The 18,138-nt window shown below is 28.9% G+C and overlaps 1 protein-coding gene across 1 annotated transcript in view; it reads left to right on the top strand.

Annotated features, from left to right (window-relative positions):
* Positions 1-3,606: 3,606 nt before the first annotated feature.
* Positions 3,607-18,138, top strand: part of Dh31 (diuretic hormone class 2) — a 51,330-nt gene continuing 36,798 nt past the window's right edge. Inside the window, exon 1 of the mRNA XM_015509424.2 lies at positions 3,607-3,752. The gene's annotated coding sequence lies outside the window, so the exon portion shown is untranslated. The remainder of the gene's footprint in view (positions 3,753-18,138) is intronic.

The following is an 18,138-nucleotide window of genomic DNA, read 5'->3' on the forward strand; positions in this document are numbered from 1 at the left end:
TATACATATTATATAATAATATTATTTTATTTTATCTGAGTGATTTGTTTAAGGTTTTCACAATCAATTTTCTGTTTTTATATCATTCATTCTACGTAATGAGTCTGGCAGTCTGCAGATTAACGATATTAACTATTAGTCGTGTTTATCTGACGAGAAAACAATACAATAAATACTTGCACAATATATTATATAAGATAAAAGTTTTATATTATATTATTTTTATAAAAGATGTGATAAAACTCGTCATAAATGCACACGTTTTATACGCCTCATTAATCAATTAAATTTGCTGTCTATACTTCACACTGTAAATAAGAATTATTAAACACTTCAATACATCGCTGCAGCGAGTAAAACAATGTATCCCTTTCACTGTGATAGTATTTTTTTAATTTTTTTTTTTTTAAGCCTCAACAACTAAAGCTATTGGCTAACATTAACATTAATAAAGATACATTGATACATATAAGGTTGTAAAGTTTAGTTCTTTGTAGAAAGGTTATAATGTTGCTGTAGTTTTCAAGACTGGATCCAAGTGCTTCATATAGATGATCCGGAATGTTTAGAGATGTTCTGGCATTGTGATAATATTATTAGAGAACTTGTGTAAATTTGACGCGTTTGGAGTATAGTTTATACTCACTTTATAGTATTATTGTTGTTTGAATCATAGTATACAGATAGTGTTTTTTATTTCAGGACAAAAGTCTGACATATTAATCACGTTTCATTTTACGAGAAACTGGATCCATCGCAAAACTCTGTAGCAACAATTGAAGACACTCAGCTTTCATTAAAACACTAAATTTTAACTCGCGATTCACAATTGATATATCATATATTCTTTTTATTGAAAGAAGGCTCTCTCTTGTCATAATATACATTTGTAACTTAACCACCACACAAACAAACTTAAATTATATACTTACAAATTTTGATTATTATTAACATAAATTACTTTTGTATCTACTAAGCAAACCGCGGAGTAGTTGACAATCACTCTATAACCTACCTACTTCTTAGTGTCTATCGAAATTTATTCATTTTATGTTTAATATTGAACGTCATAATAAAAAAAAAAATATTTGTTCGATAACGTTTTGAATATTGTAAATATTTTGATCTCAATAGTAATAATTTAAAGGTAGTTTTGAAATATAAGAACGTTCACAATCCACTCTTTTTGTTCCAAGAGAAACATTACCTCCATATTCCTTTAATGATTGTGTAGTTTTTATATTTTTCCCCACGCCAAAAGTATTTGAATATTTTATTATTTTATATTATGTGCTCAGAGTGCGACTGGGCCATGAGTTTTAAAATCATTATGATTAGTTGTAAGTTCATATAGTATTTAAGAAAACCATAGTAAATAATTTTAAGATAAATGAAGCCTAAACATATATTTTACCTCCATATTCATTTTTCTGAAATAAATCTTCATACTACGATGTGTTATGTTGTTCGTCTTATATTTGTTTTTCTACACTAAAAGACAGATTTATAAAAGCAAAAACAATAATTTCATTTTAAATTTAATACATATAAAATTTAATTAAGTACTATCGATTATTATTTAATAAAAAATGTTTAATAAACAAGTAACAGTGTTATGTTGAGTTTTTGTTTTTAAATTTTCGTGTATTTTCATATGAGTAAATAAATAAACATACCAGCGTTGGTATATTAATTTTTTTACTTGAATTGTTAAAAGATAAATGGAGGGAGTATAAAATAATAGTATTGTATTGTTATAAGCGTAGTCCTATGTTTTTAAATATCGTCCGATTCAGAATGATAAGTATAGATCTGTGAATTTAGTATACTGGAAATAATTCCAAGCCTTAATAAGTGCATTCGAAATCCCCCAAAAATGCAATTTAAAATTCCAATCAATACACGATAACATGCTTTTAAATTTTTTTTTAAATTACAAAAATATCAAAACTATCAAGTATTAAGAAAAATAAAAAAAACATATTTTGATATAAACGTGTGTAATATTATATTATCACATTAATCTTTACATGCAACCCAAACTTTGTGCTAAGAAAGCTATTTCTTATAACGAGCTTAACAAAATAAATGCAATTCTCTGCAAGTGAACAATGATAAGTTTTGGAAAATACCAAACAGTTAACTGGCACAAACGAATTTGATGCGTCTCGTAGGTATTTCCCATGTATACTGAACTTGTACATCACACAGCACACTCACTATAAATTATATATCACCATTATTATTTATATTATTTTATTATTATATGTCATGTGTAACACCGTTACACCGTATTAACGGTTAACTGTATGCGTAGGTAAGTGTGTGTTTTTGGAAATTCTCGACGCCACCGCTTCAGCATTTATATAGCGGTGGAATAGCGTTTTCGATAATCTTATATGTACATATTATGATCCGCGATAGGATTAAGCCACTCCACGTCAGGTAAGTATACGATGACATTATATCATGTGTAAGTACGTATACACCGCAGTAGACTTCCTTGCCTACCGAGTAGACGTATTAAATGTCTAATACGTGTAAACACGAGTTAATGGAAAGAAAACAACTATTATAGTGTTTTTTTTTTTATTATTCTATTAACAAAAACCCAGCCTACAATATAACAGCTAGTCCCGGAGGCACACGCCACGAAGATGATTTATGTGTACGATGTACGACGAGATGAAGGACGAGGACAAAGTGGTGTTTTTGAGATGCAACGTGTGCATTTTTTTTTTTTAATATCATTGCCTTATTCTCAAAAATATTAACGTTTTTTTTTTTTTAAATAAGTCTTTGCAAACGTAATATATATAGTACCTGGTGACCTCTGCGCATATCCCTGCAGCTGAGATGGCAACGGTTGAACGAAAAAAAAAAATCCGTTCTCATCACTTAGCAATAATAATTTAAATCCAATCATAAAATCTATGGGAAAACTTTAAAATACGTTCATCGTCGGAACATACATATTTTTCAAACGAAAAAATTGATGCACGTCTCAATGAATTTACAAACAGAACTTCTATCTCGGCATCCTTAACTATTAAAGCGTCGTTTACCATATTATGTCAAGAGTCTCGCATAATAATATGATTTGCATCGAAGCGTGCATCCACACGACACACTCGCTTTAGCCTACAGCGATTACAACCACGGTATAATTCAATACAAGGCAAGTAAAATAATAATAATTAAATCGTAATATATTGTTTTGAATGTTTAAAACTGTTTTCAGGCAATAGAGAAGATCAGAAAACAGAACATTTCTGGATTTATAAATGCATTTTATTTTTTTTTTTTACTGGCTCGAGGCGTTCAACTATGTTAAATCCGCGTGTTCGCTATGATCATAATCCCGTGTAACATATTATCGTCATAATAATACAATTATTGTATAACGCGCGAACCGATGACGTAGTCTTGCGTACATGGGTGTAGGGAGTTTAACGTGTTGTGAGCTGGTGCGCGGGTGAAACGTCCGACGGTTTCCTATTGGTCGGGCGGCGTTGTCGTTGTGGCGTAGACGGGATACCATCCCACGCTGCCGTCGCCACCCGACCACAGTGGACGGTCCGCCCGGCCGCCCCCGCGAAGGCCCTGCGAGTTTCACCGCGCGGAGTATAAACGAGCGCCACAAGTTGATCGGCATTTCACAAGTATCACGGTCGTTGGAGCAACAGCCACTGTTCACTTATATACCTCCTACGACTCTGCAGCGGACTTCGCATTCGGTCAGCACATCATCGGTAAGTACTTATTACACCCACCCGTGTATAATATAGTTTGATATATTGGCCAGGGCAGATAATCGTGTGACCCGAAAACCAACTGAATATCGTAATATATCTGTACGTGTATATTATGTCGACGTCTGAAGTTGTGATAGGTACGCCTCTAAAAATACCAAAACGATAAATAATATTATGCTCTCGAGTTATGAATGTATGATTAAGTGTAAGTTATAAACAAAGTTCGACGTTAATTATTCAATAAATATAATATATATCTTTAGAATAAAAATAAAAATAATTAATAAATGGATAATCTCAAAAAATAAACATTATTAAAATATTTTCAGTTATTTTTACTTTTCTTCAATTCAAAAACGTTCAATGTTTTTTTTTTTAAATATGTACAAGATATGTATTATGTTTCTGCTGTTAAGTATCTACTTAATTATAATCCTTAGTCATATGACGTCCAAGTACAAATATTGTGTCTCCGATATTAGCATCAGTTTTTCTAAAAACCTAATTTAATAGTTAATCATAATCAATACTAATCGTCAAAACTGTTACACCGTATAAGTACTAATATTAGAACTAACTTTAACAGAGATAACACAATAAGTAGTAACTATATTATAGTTAATTATTTTAATTTTTACCTTTATGTGACATCAAAAACTATAATGATAATTATTTTTGATGATATTGCTTATTATATTATTATAAATTATGTGATTAGCCGATACATTTTGCTACAAAAAAAAAATAAAAATATGCAATCATTGCTACACTCAGAATCTAATAATGTTGAGTACCTACATGGCTACATAATATTAGTAAATATCATATATTCATATGTTATTATTAGTTATTACATACTTATGATTATGGGAATTTACGTTTTAAAGATTATCCTGTAGAGACGTTTATACAATAGTTTACATGTTTTTTATCAGCTTAAAACCCTACGATTTCATGACTTTGTGTTATAAATCAAACCAATTTTTTCTAGGTTTTACTGAAAAATAAATTATTTTCCATCAACCCTCCAATATTTTTTAAGTCCATTTTTAGTAATTTATGTTCAAATATACTATATTATAAAAATAATTCTTTAATTTTATAGCTTATATCATAATGTAAATGATACAAATAAAACTACAGTTAAAATAAATTTTCACAATAAAGTTTAAAATAAAAAAAAATTGATTAAATGTAATGCTTGACGTTATTTATTTATGATTTTAAAATACCTATACATTTTTATCTTGATATCTTCAACTCTTTTAAAATGATTTTAATTAATTATTAGGTTGACGTAAAACCTATATTTCCATACACTATTATTGTATAATATATATATAATATTTTAATTAAATTGTATGCGTTACCTAGTTTAAAAGCTATTAATATTTTGATCGATTATTGAATTTATTATGTTTAAATTATTTTGTTTGTGATAAAAAATTATTAGTCAACCATAATTTTCACTTGCGGAAAATATTGAGCTAAAATGAAGGGATTACACTTTTATACCTGCCTTACAGTTACATAACGAAAAACACGTAAACAAAATTATAATTATTTTGTTCGATCAGTTCAGGTAGCGACCAGCAATATAGTTTTTCGTTTATGATTCACAAGAATAATAAATCTGTACGTTTCATTAAATTTACATAAAAGTAGTATGTGCTAAAATAAAATATATGATCTCATTAAGATTACATTTGAACAATGTTAAATTTATGAATATATTTATAATAAGTACGATGAGTGAGCGCCGTCAATTAATTTTGGATATTTGCAGAGGTTTGATTAAATTAAAAATATTAACCGATTACATTACACATTAAAATTAACGAATTAATTGTCAAATAACTATAATAATATAAACATTAAATTTTTTAAATACTTTTTATTACTGTTGAAGAGGCATTGCGTCAGTGTTAATATTACCTATACTTATTAGAAAGTAATCAAAATCCCTGGTTAACAGATTTCGCTATGGAATTAAATCTACACGGGCGTAACAATACGAGTGTATAAATAATAATTATATTATATATTCCGGTCCATAAATTATTAATTTACTCATTAAGTGCGGCCTCGATAAAGGTTTCGTACAATTTATACTACCTTCATGCATGCATAATATCACAATTTATAATAGTTTGAATCGTAAATCTAAATGTTGTTAATCTTATAAAAACATTTCACGTCCAGAAAATATTATATTAGATAGACCTATGCCGTGCGAGTATAATTTAAAAAAAAATATCGTTAATATCGTTAACAAAAAAAAAAAAAAATTAATGAAATAAGAATATAATACTCAATATGTAGTGAATTTTAGTACAACAATACGTTGTGGTAAGATACTTCCAATTAAATAAATAACGATGAGGATTTTCGATTTTAATTAATTGTTTTCAATTAACATTGTAAACCCGGTAATCGATGTATGTGTATGTAAAAGATTGATTACGTACACATTACGACTAATATTTGGACTTGGAAAAGAAGATCAAATGAGATATATAATTCAGAGTTTAACGGTGTGTTGAATTCTGTGATTCTCCACAAGAAATCATCAAAATACGCATTTTAACGGAAACAAAAATTATTAATTAAAAAAATTGTGGGTATTTCCAATCAAATAAAAATGTGATAATATCGAGAGACAGTGTTATTCTCGCAATGTTTGAGTTGAAAGAGATATGGACAAAACTGTATACGATTGACTAAAGTATATTTCATTGCGTTGGAATTCGACTAGAAAAATATTTTACTCGAGCGATCAGTTAATTGTATATATAAGTATATATATAAGCGAATTGTTTATCGAAATATATTTTTGAGAATTGTTTTTAACACTTGACGTTATTATATAAGTGAATGAAAAAAAAAAAATTATTTTGTATTCAAAATGATTTTTTTCTAATAAATTTACTTCAAATTGATTCCAAATCCTATTTCTTACCAATCGACAGACATTTCAATTCAACCATTCTGCATTTATCAAACGTATAGGTATGTTATGAGTATGACTAGGGATTTCAATATTTTGAGATATTTTTATTCCATAAAAATATGAATTTATAACCTAAAGAATCCAAATAATCCCCAAGAAATACATTTAGTTTTAGTTTTTAGTATTGTAATAACTTGGTTATATTTGTCAAAGATAATTGGTTGACCCATGTTGAATTAAAAAAGTCATGTTTGAATTGTGAAATAAATTATTTTAATCTGAAACGAAATTTAAAAAATATATGTTTTGTCATATTCTTTGAAATACTTAAAACAAAATATTACTACGACGAGTAACGACAGACAATACTCTAAAACTTCAAAAACCACAAAAACTTAATAAAAATAATTCAATATTACAATAGTATTCACATGCAGATTGTTACTTTTGAACATATTATAATATAAAATTTTGTTATTATTTTGCTATGCTAAATGCATAATAATAACTCAATCCCAGATTAAAATACATTATCGTATTCTGGTAGTCAATAATTTGCCTTTACAATACCTTACATGTTTCAATAAAATATAATTGGTACTTTTCCGTCATCGCCATATCGCGATTGAGATGAACAATATTTTAGACTGCTGGACATTTTATAATAATATTAAAGAGATAGGTTATCATCAACATGGTCAATCAACTTAAACATAAATACAACTTTTTTGACCCAATTTCTGGAGCTCAATCTCAAAACTTGGAGAGAATTTGTGATTTTCAAAATGAATAACACCTAATTACGTCGCGGTATTTGAATATTGCTTGAAATTTTCTTGAATTATATTTGGCAGAGTTTGTGTGGTGACTAGTGGCTTAGTGAAAAGGGTCCTTTTGAATATGTTTTATCAGATATTTCTTTATTTTTCCTCCGTTGCGATACCATATTAATTAATCCTAAATGAAATATTTGATCATTGTCGTTTTTGTAATTTTTAAAGTTTTCAATAATATAAAATTGACTATATTATATTGTATATGAACAATATAATATACCTACCTTATTAAGGCGTGGTGATAACAGACCAATATCAAATAATTTGTATTACAACGATATGTGTCTGATACAAAAACAAGGTCATAGGTTATAGGTAAGTACTAATTACCGGTTTGTTATTTTTCGTTGATTTGCAATTGTGCAAAGCATTAACCAGGTTAGCACATATTGCTCTAATATAAACAGATACGGTCTAAGTTGACCTACAACGGGTACATGCATAATGGTGCACATTCATATTGCATACATTCACAATATCCGCCATCTAATAACATCGTAGCACAAGTATTACGACGGCTTAGGAAATTGTTTATATTATTGGTCCGTCGGGATCACGGATACGTGCCGTCGTAATGGTTTTGGCGCGAAATGATTATTTTTGAAATGACACTTTGTGGTGAGATCGTGATGTGCGCAGAGTGGGAAAATCTACACGGCCTGTGCCGCCGTGCGCATACTGCGAAGCTAAATAATTATTACAGTTTAACGTTTAATTGAATATTTGGCGACGCAATAGTCGTCTGTTATGGTGTGTGCAGTGTGTGTGTAATACTCGTTCGAACAACATATTATTATTACTATTGTTGTATCAAGTTTAAATACTCGTTAGTCTTTACAATAATAATTATGATTATAATTAATAACAGCAATGGTTTTGGTATAACCAGTTGTTTACCAAAAATATTCGTACTCCATTACTATTATAGTCATTTTAGTTTTCTAAACATAATAAGTTTACAGCACCTCACATGCCCGTTGTGCCCACCGGTCTGTTAGCATTACCAGTACATAGTAACGATTGTTGGAATTAGGATGTTTATTTTTTATTCATATTGTTTGTTGTTACTGTTCACAGTTACGATTGTTTTTATTAACATTTTATAACTGTTTTACCCTTTTTTATTTTATTTTTCATTTTTCCTTTTGTATCAAAAGCCAGAGAAGGAACCGCGTTAGCATTACTTCTCCTCTGACTCCCATCGGAACTGTTTTACCCTAAAAAGGTGCATAAAAACCAGTATTAAATAAATATAATGAATATTTATTAATATATCTTTGTTATAATTGTATATGAAATTGTAGTTAATTGCGCTAGGTAAAAATATGTTTAGAAATAGGGAGTTAAGTATTACTTGCAAAGTGAGCTTTTCTCATGTCATTAATTCTTGACTCGTGTATTATTATGTTTATCGACAAACGAGCTGAACTAATTCCTCCATGCGTCAATCCTTATCGACAGCTGCATTTCAAATCTCAAAAACACTGATTTTTCATATCACTGTATCGAAGTGACGTAATATAATTGTGCAGTATACTTACGGATTGAATAAAAATAGAATAGTGGAAGGTACGTGCATTCAAATCTTGGAGATATTATGCAATAAGTTTAACTACTTATAGCCTATAGGTACTATTAGAATACGGTTTTGGATCTCAAATTTCGAGTGGGCAGATGAAACGGGATTTAAATTCCATAAATTGCACAAACGACATGCGTCGTTAGAAGATACGGCGCTAGGGAGATTTTTTTAGTATTCGGTCATCTAATATTGTTTTCTCTTAAAATCGTTATTTATTTAAAAACTAATTCAAAACAAAAACTCACTTGCTGAAAGTAAAAATGCAATTAAACATTTTCTACAAATACAGCTACGGTCCGAACATTCCTAACCTGACCCTCGTCTTTGCAGTTTAATTGAATAACATTTTACTCCTACCAGCAGTAATTATTAAATAATAATACATTATCAATTGATTGTTGTTTACCTATACCGGGAATAGCCGGGAATAATAATACGATAATAACGATTATAAATACCTTTTATTTATCATTTAAAATTTTTTCTATTGATCTTTAATATTTTTTCCGATAATTTAGATACCTGTAAGATGATCATAGAATAATATATATACACAATACACGAGTACAAATGAAATTAGATTAGATATAGCTTTCACGATCGTACCTGTAATAGGTATAGGACGACAAAATGTATTGTATAAAACACATTTATGCAGTTTTAAAAAATATGCACTTATGAATAAAAAATGATAAAATATGTAAAATTTAAAATTTAAAATTTACAAAAAAAATTTAACTTTTAACCTCTAATTTTATAAAAATGTATTTAATGTAAATATACAAAAATATTATATATATATTATTTTCAGTAAAATTGCAATGGTAACAATTTTTTTTTTTTAATTTTAACATATTTGATAGAATTTTATTATACTCAAAATTTATCACCAACTCTACCGGACGCCTAGCCTAACAAATAAAATGGTTGGTTGTTTTTCAATACCAAAGTATAAATTTGTAATTCACCTAAAATACGAGAACTTAAGATGAGTAAATTTAAACGAAAGTCAACCGTGTAAACAACAATCGAAATAAGTTTTTGCCAAGTTTTGAAGGGTTTCCTCCACATGTAACATATACCCTATGACATTCCTATTGTTTTCTCTTGGGAATTTCGTCAAACAAGAAAGGGAAACTTATATTATAAAAATATGATATCCAACGCACGACGTATTTATTCGGGACAAAAGGATAGAAATACCTCGCAAGATGGTACCTATACGTGCGTGGTGCTTTCAAGCATTACTGCATCAAAAGGGAAATAATGAACGAACGAGGATAGGTATAGCTAGACTGTTTTGTTCATTTTCATCGTTTTGGCTTGCTGAATCATCGGTCTGGTAACCAGTGGTATATACCACAGGTGTACCAAATAAACCATTTCTAAACGGTGGTTCATCGGCTGCAGATATAATATAACAGGTGACTTAAGTAAGAAATGTACATATATCGCTTTATAAATAAACATAAGTAGGTACTGATCTTACATTTTATATATTATATTGTGTTATAAATTCCTTAAATCTCAATCCAATTTGTCATCACCTCCAATCTCCTTAACAAAATAACATCATTATCGCATTGTAACTTTAAAATTGTATTTAAGTATACTTCTTGTGTTATAACTATTTGTATTTTTCCACGATTTCCACCCAATGGCCTATGTTGCCACGGGTTTAATCAGTAAAAACTGAAAAAAAATTCCTAAGTACAAAAGTGTTTAGTGTTTAGCGTAATAAGTTTCTAAAAAAAATGTAAGAAACTTCTGATGATCGACGATTTGATACACCCCTGAGGTGCCTATAATCTACACTCAATATTACTTACGATAATAATTAAAAATTGTGTTTTTATAAACAAATATATATATATATACAATTCTATCGTAAAACTAATAATAACGTACTTATCCTGGAAATAAAAACGCATATAAATCGCTCGCATTTGATGCCTGGAGCAGTTTCACCAACTAGCTTTTGAGGTCATGGATTCAATTTCTATACGAAAAGCTATATAAACGCAATCGTATATGATACTAAAATAATATTATCGCCCCGGTTGAATTTAGTATTTTGGTGGGAAGTAAACTTAAAATTCCAATTAACCATTTTGTACAATTGTACTTGCTATACTCGAGCATGGAACCCACGATGGAAATCCCTCGTATTTTGCAGTTACGGTTTAATTACTACCGGACAACAATCAACGGCGGACGATCGTGACTCGAGTGTTTGATTGCTGAACTAATCACTATACAACGTTGGGATTGGACATTTTTAAAACTAAAAAATAAAACCGAATTAAACATTTAAACCATGCCAGAAGTAAAAACAATTCCATTTATATCATAAAACGCGTAGATCTTTAGATTATTAAAAAATTTTTTTGAATATAAAACAACAACGATCAAAATAAAATTACACCTAAGTCAAAATACTTATCGAGAAAATTCTGTAAAAATGCTACAGTAAAATGTTTGTGTAAAATATACTAAAATGCAATCTTAAATTCTAAACATTGGATTTATTTTAAACAGCTCCGTTAAATTAATGCGATACAACCGCATCGTTGTCAACCCTTGACGTTTATCATAATGACGTTTGGTAAGATTAAGTTCTACTCTATATACAATTTATTATACTTATACACAATAATAATAATTTCGTAATAAACTTACGGTTTTTGATTAACTGAATCGCTATAACCGTCACAGACGTGACATTGTGACAACATTAGACGCGTGATCACTTGAAACCCTGTGAGGGCGCTTGCGAGTAATGTGTTACATATCCCAACAAAATACAATTATTAATTCCCTTAAATCGAGATGAATCGACAAAAATACATGATATCTTCTTTTGAGTATACAGTGTAATAATCACATTAAAACGAATCATTGAGTTTCCTCATCCGCACTATTAAACTAAGAAATATAGCATTAGGAATAATCATATTTTTGTACAAAAAGTTTTCGGATCTTGAATAATAATCGATGGAACTTACATGGACTTTATAATAAGATATTAAAATATATAAATAAATATTATTTTTTTTTACTTTTATATTTTTAAATTTAAAACGACAATAAATTATATAATAATCATTAGATTTTTGACTAATATAAATGTTTTAAATAGACAGTAAATATTATACATATCTATCTAAGCAATTTTAAATAAACAGTATTTACCTATGTTAATATTTAAAGGAAACGTAGTCCAATTCTATTATAGGTAGCCTTGCGGAGATAAATTATTTTCTGTGTTCAAATAGTGTTAATGAATATGATTTTGTAGTTGTTTACACGCATATATCTAATAAGTTATACATTTTAACAGGTCTCTAATTTATTCGAAAATAAACACTTAACCAGTACTCACAGAAAATATTTAAATATTTTGTATTTTTATTAATGATCAAAAATCAAATATGTTATAAAATAAATGTTTTAACTTCTTTTGTATATATGCATAAATGATTTTAAACATATATTTTTTAAACATGATGGAAGTGGTTAATTTTCATGACAAATTGCTATGTAATTTAAAAAGAGCAGAGGATTTTTAACCAAGAGTGAAAAAAAAGAAATATACCAGTAATAAACCCACTTGCGGAATATAAACTAATTTGTTACTGAATATTAATATTTGTAATTCACTTAAGCTCGAAACATTAGCTGTACAATAAAACAAACACTTTTTATTAAATTCGATTAAACTCTAATATTTCAGAATTAAATAAATATTAAATACTTATAATAACGTCGATTGAAAATGTTCCTATATAGGTTGGTATCATTTTAAGATTCGGACGATTTTTACCAAGAAAAGTTCAATCTGACGCCTTTCACCTTTTCCGGAAAAAAGTTTCCAGATTTATGGATACGCCGTTTTCACCAAAAAAGAAAAATGTTTGATTTCCGTTTCTAGTAAAACATATTTATTTTTTTTAACCTTGGGTTAAATAAATCTAATATAGATACATTGTAACATTATCATGAGTGAACACAACAATAAAAAAAAGGTCTTATAATTACATATTATGATCAACTTAAAAAATAAATATACTTTGTTAATATCAAATATACATAAGAATTAAAAAAAAAATATTTATAATATCACAATTCATCAATGGTGGTATTGGTTAACAACACGAATATAAATTATGATAGGTGGAATAATTCCATTAATACGCAAACCGTACAAATAAATTATTGTTTTTAAAAATCATGTGTTGGTTATGAGGTACCTAATGAAAAAAATATGCATAAGTCAATTAAATGACTTATATTATACAAATGTGTACGTTTGTGACAATTATCACTGTTAATTATTTTACGGACTTTTTATTTAAAATTTTCAAAGCACTATCTCCCTAATACTTAGCACACATCAGTTAAAAATTAAAACCATTGGTTTTCAAACATTTTTTGTCAGAACGTTCAACACTGGTTTGATGGAAACTGGATCACTCTGTACGTTCATTTCCGTTCAATCATTAACTTGTTTCCTGTCCAACTCCCTTGGCGTCATAATGTTTTTGTTTTCGAAATTTAATCTCGTAAGTTTGAACGGTTGTAATCAACGCATGCATATTTTCTAACTAGTAGAGAAAACATATTGCTATGAGATTAAAACGGGACAAAACGCACAAGTTTGTTGACCGAAATAAATCTGAACTTATTAGACTAACAATAATGCGCATAAAATAATACATGCGATGCGTTTGACTGTTTGAGTCTTTGCAAAAACAAAAACCAATGGACTTAAATGGCAAAGTTTTCCGTGCTCGTTTATATTTCCTCTGATATACGTATATATTTATGCAGTAATAAACATTAGTTTTCATTTATTTAAAACTATAAACAAAATTAAATTGGATTCAACGCGTCGTGATTAAAAAGTGCGTTTGGCGAAAAAAAATATAATCTCAACTTTTAAAATAAAATATCTACTGTCTAGTTAAACATTTGTTCAACAAAGAAAAGAGAGAGATATTGAGAAAATGAGGGATCCACTCGTGATGAATTTTATTTCAGCATTTCGCACATTTATATTTGTCGTTAGAGTCTTAACTTAAATCGCTAGTATAAAAATATATCAATCCGTATAGTGTTTCAGTCTGTAATTAAAAGTGTTTGCAAAAGTCTAATATAATATGCGCGCGTGCGTTACTTTTAAATATCAAAGAGACAATTTTTCATGGATGTATTTTATTAATTATTATTAGTCTATTGAGTAGTAAACTGTTAACGAACTTTCGAAATTTAATATATACATAATTTTTTTTCCATTTTCCGAAAACCTACGCTAAGGTAGTAATTATGTAAAATGTGTTATTAGTTTTTACAGCTGCATAATTTAATTATATAATCTTTTTCCAGAGATAAACAAAATTAACTTATTATAATAATTGTCAATAACGAAGCTTGTCCGGGTAAATAAAGGTAACTAGGCAGGTAGCTAAGTAGTTAGATAGGTGGTGACACTCTTAACATCATAATAATTACTTAATTACACCACATTATAATGGAATACGTTTTTTTTAATCACCTGTACAATTCAAATTATGAATTCATTTTTTACACAGATTTTTTTACCTGTGATTTTTTACACTTTAATCACAGGTGTTTTATGGAAAAAAATCATACTATCATTTATCATTAATTTTGGGGTATAAATCATAAATTAGTAATATCATAAGTGTATATGGATTAAAAAATTCATAAAATATTATAATCTCTAGCCATGGTAATGAAACAACAACGAAAACGGTGTCTATAAGATATAAATCTGTAGATAAATAAAACGTTATCACCGTAGGGTTTTGTCTGTACGGTTGATACAATCAATATAATACTATGCAGCGTGTAGTGTTAGTCAAGTCGGTTAGTTAGAGTAATAAATTGCCTACAATATCTTATCACTATAATATTATCACGTTAGCTTTAGTTACAAAACTATTATCACGGACACACAATTTTATTTAGTAGGCACAAAAAATGTTGTAGTATAGATTCAGAACATCTATGTCATGCGAACAAGTCTATTATCACCGAAAAACAACAGACATAGTACGTATAGCGGCACTTCTACAATTTCCACAAAAACGATTACATACTTGCAATACTTATGACGAATATTATGTTGTATTGCCAAAAAATATCGAAAGCGTAAACATTCTTAGGGGGGGTCAAATACAACACGAATGTTTCAAAGTTGAATGAATAGAAATGTGCGCTCGCGAATGAATTATTCATTCGTGTTTGTTATACGTATACGTGGGCTATGTAGTTCACGGTTACGTAGCAGTATTATACTACAACGCCATTTAATTTAAATATGGTAAATTCAACTTTATAAATTGTTATGTTAAAATTCGTGTTCGTGGTTGTAATAAATAGCTGATCACAAGTTATAATAAATGCGCAACTATACACCAAAAATGTCAAAATAAATTCAAACATTTGGCATTTTTTTTTTTTTAATCTGTATAATAAAGGAATATACCGCGAGGGGAATTCAAATATAATGTAGGTACCGATATTATGCGTGTGAATTGATGCTGCACGTCGTTAACGTCGGAATACGGTGGAAAATTGTAATAAAATATGTGCCCAACCTAACCTAACTCGTTATAGGCTCATATCATCGTTGTTGGACATTGTCCATTGTCCTTTATAAATATTTAAATATATTTTCTATTTTCATTTTTTTACGACAGAAATCAACTACGTGGTGTGTAATTTAGTTATTTCAGATTTTTCGTAATAGTATTACTGTTTTTTAAGTAATTAGGATACTACAAAATAATAATATGTAACCCATATTTCCATTCAATTCTCCATAAATTTGCTATTTGTTTAAATAATCTTAAATAATCTAATGATAAGATTCTAATCCAATGAAATTGTTGGTTCATTTCATTTAATTTGCAAAAAAATTGATTTCGTTCAAACATTAATGTTGACTAACGTAATTTATGTCTATTTTACTCGATCTTACTGCAATTCTAAGATTTTTATTTGTTTATATAATTTTTAATATTATAAAATTTTTGGCATTTTTAACAACAAGTGACGCTACTTTCAGATACTTAATATAAAAAACAACTTGAATACCTAACTCATTATATTAAGTAGTGGCGTATTTATAGTGTGGAATTTGGGGATAGATCCTTTTAGCCTTTTATTTTGTGTAGTTAAGTTGTACGTACTTTTCAAAATGGTATTACTCTTAAGTATATATATATCAATTTTTTAAATATTCTAATCGCGTTTGATTTAATAAATATAACATATTGCATTAGGTAACATACAGTCATAATAATTGGAATTTCTCCCATATTTTTAATTTTCGGTGTATTGTCTCATGTCAATCGACGAGTTTTTGGATCATACCTACCTATATATAATTATGATCTATGCCAGTATAACTGTTTGCAAAAGTAATAGTATTGCTTCAGTACCTATTCCACTAACTTATTGTTATTATTATCCAAAAAAATTATAATGAAGCGTTTTATTACCATTATATGAACGTCGAACGTATAGTATTATATTATGCAAATGGCAACGGACGCCATCACGGTGGTTTTCGATTAAGTTGTCCAAACACGCGTAGATTTTGCATCGAAACCGATTTATAATACGAACGCATAATATTTGAATAATCGAAATAACGTTTCCTAATGAATTTGGGAGAGAATTATTCGAGAGTCCGTAAGGCATTAAGGTTGACTGGCAATGGTCGAAATACGCGAAATACTCTTCAGCCACAAGCATTCGTCATGTTATGATATTATTATTTACTATTACATAACTACAGGTACAAATCGCATATGCGTAAATAGATAATAAGCGTGGACTTAATATAACTGTATCGTATATTATGTAATTATACTGCCGAAACCAATTAACCAGCTCGTCAATCAATTTCATACGTCTTAAATGGGTTATTCGTTCGCAGCCGCCTCCACCCACGGATGGGCAGTGTTTTTTCTCCCCAGGCGACGACCGTGCGAGAGCAGTCGAGGCTTTCACAGGATACAAATAACGATATTATTATAATACTGAAACAGTAGTAAACGATTGTTGGCGAATTGCACGGAAAATGTCTGGACTGGATCGTCCGAAAGTGCGCATTTGATGGTCTCCAGAGATTTTTCGATAACGACCCTGGTGCGGACCGCGCGCCAAATACACTATACGGGGTGATTTATTTAATGCAAGACACATTATTTCAAAAAACAATAACGTTTTTGAAAATATTTTTTTCGCATAGTTTTATGTTTGTATAACCGGACAACATTTTTGGAGGAAAAAATAAATATATTTGTCTATTTTTATATAAATATCAATTGTTTAAGTCGCTCACTCTTTTGAATGACAACACATATATTTATAATTGCTGCACATTCCAAAGCAAAATACTATTCTAAGTATTTTGGTCAACAGAAAACAATTTCGGATAAATTGTTTATTAGGAACCTAGTCATAAGATAAGAGTTTAAAGTTTAAATGAACGATGGGCGAAATAGTGGACCAATATTTTGCGAGGTGCCACTGTACCAACCCGCTCATATACTAACTTTAAATACTACTTGTAAATCATAACTCACAAAATGTTCATCCAATATTTAATTTATGTATCAAAGTACTTCAATAAATATTCTGCTTTGGAATAACGTATTAAAAATTCACGTCGCAAATTTAGAAAAGAATTTTGTATTAGAAAAATGTCTTAAACTTATGTAAAAAATATTTTTTTAAACGTTTATCGTTTTTGAAACAATATGATCTCGCGTTTAATACATCACCCAATAAGTACCTATACGAGCATGTATAAACATTTAGTATACGTTTCATGTGTACTTACGTGTGACTGACTCCTCTACCAAAACGTTTATGGTTGAAAATGTTTTATTTTGCTAAGTACGAAACTATTCCCTCGGGGCTCTACCACTATTACGGTGACATTTATATTGCATCACAGAAATACTGTATATACCATAA

The sequence above is a fragment of the Diuraphis noxia genome, unplaced genomic scaffold, assembly GCF_037042655.1.
Source record: "Diuraphis noxia isolate RWA-SAM2 unplaced genomic scaffold, SU_Dnox_SAM2 contig0003, whole genome shotgun sequence".
Taxonomy (NCBI): Eukaryota; Metazoa; Arthropoda; class Insecta; order Hemiptera; family Aphididae; genus Diuraphis; species Diuraphis noxia.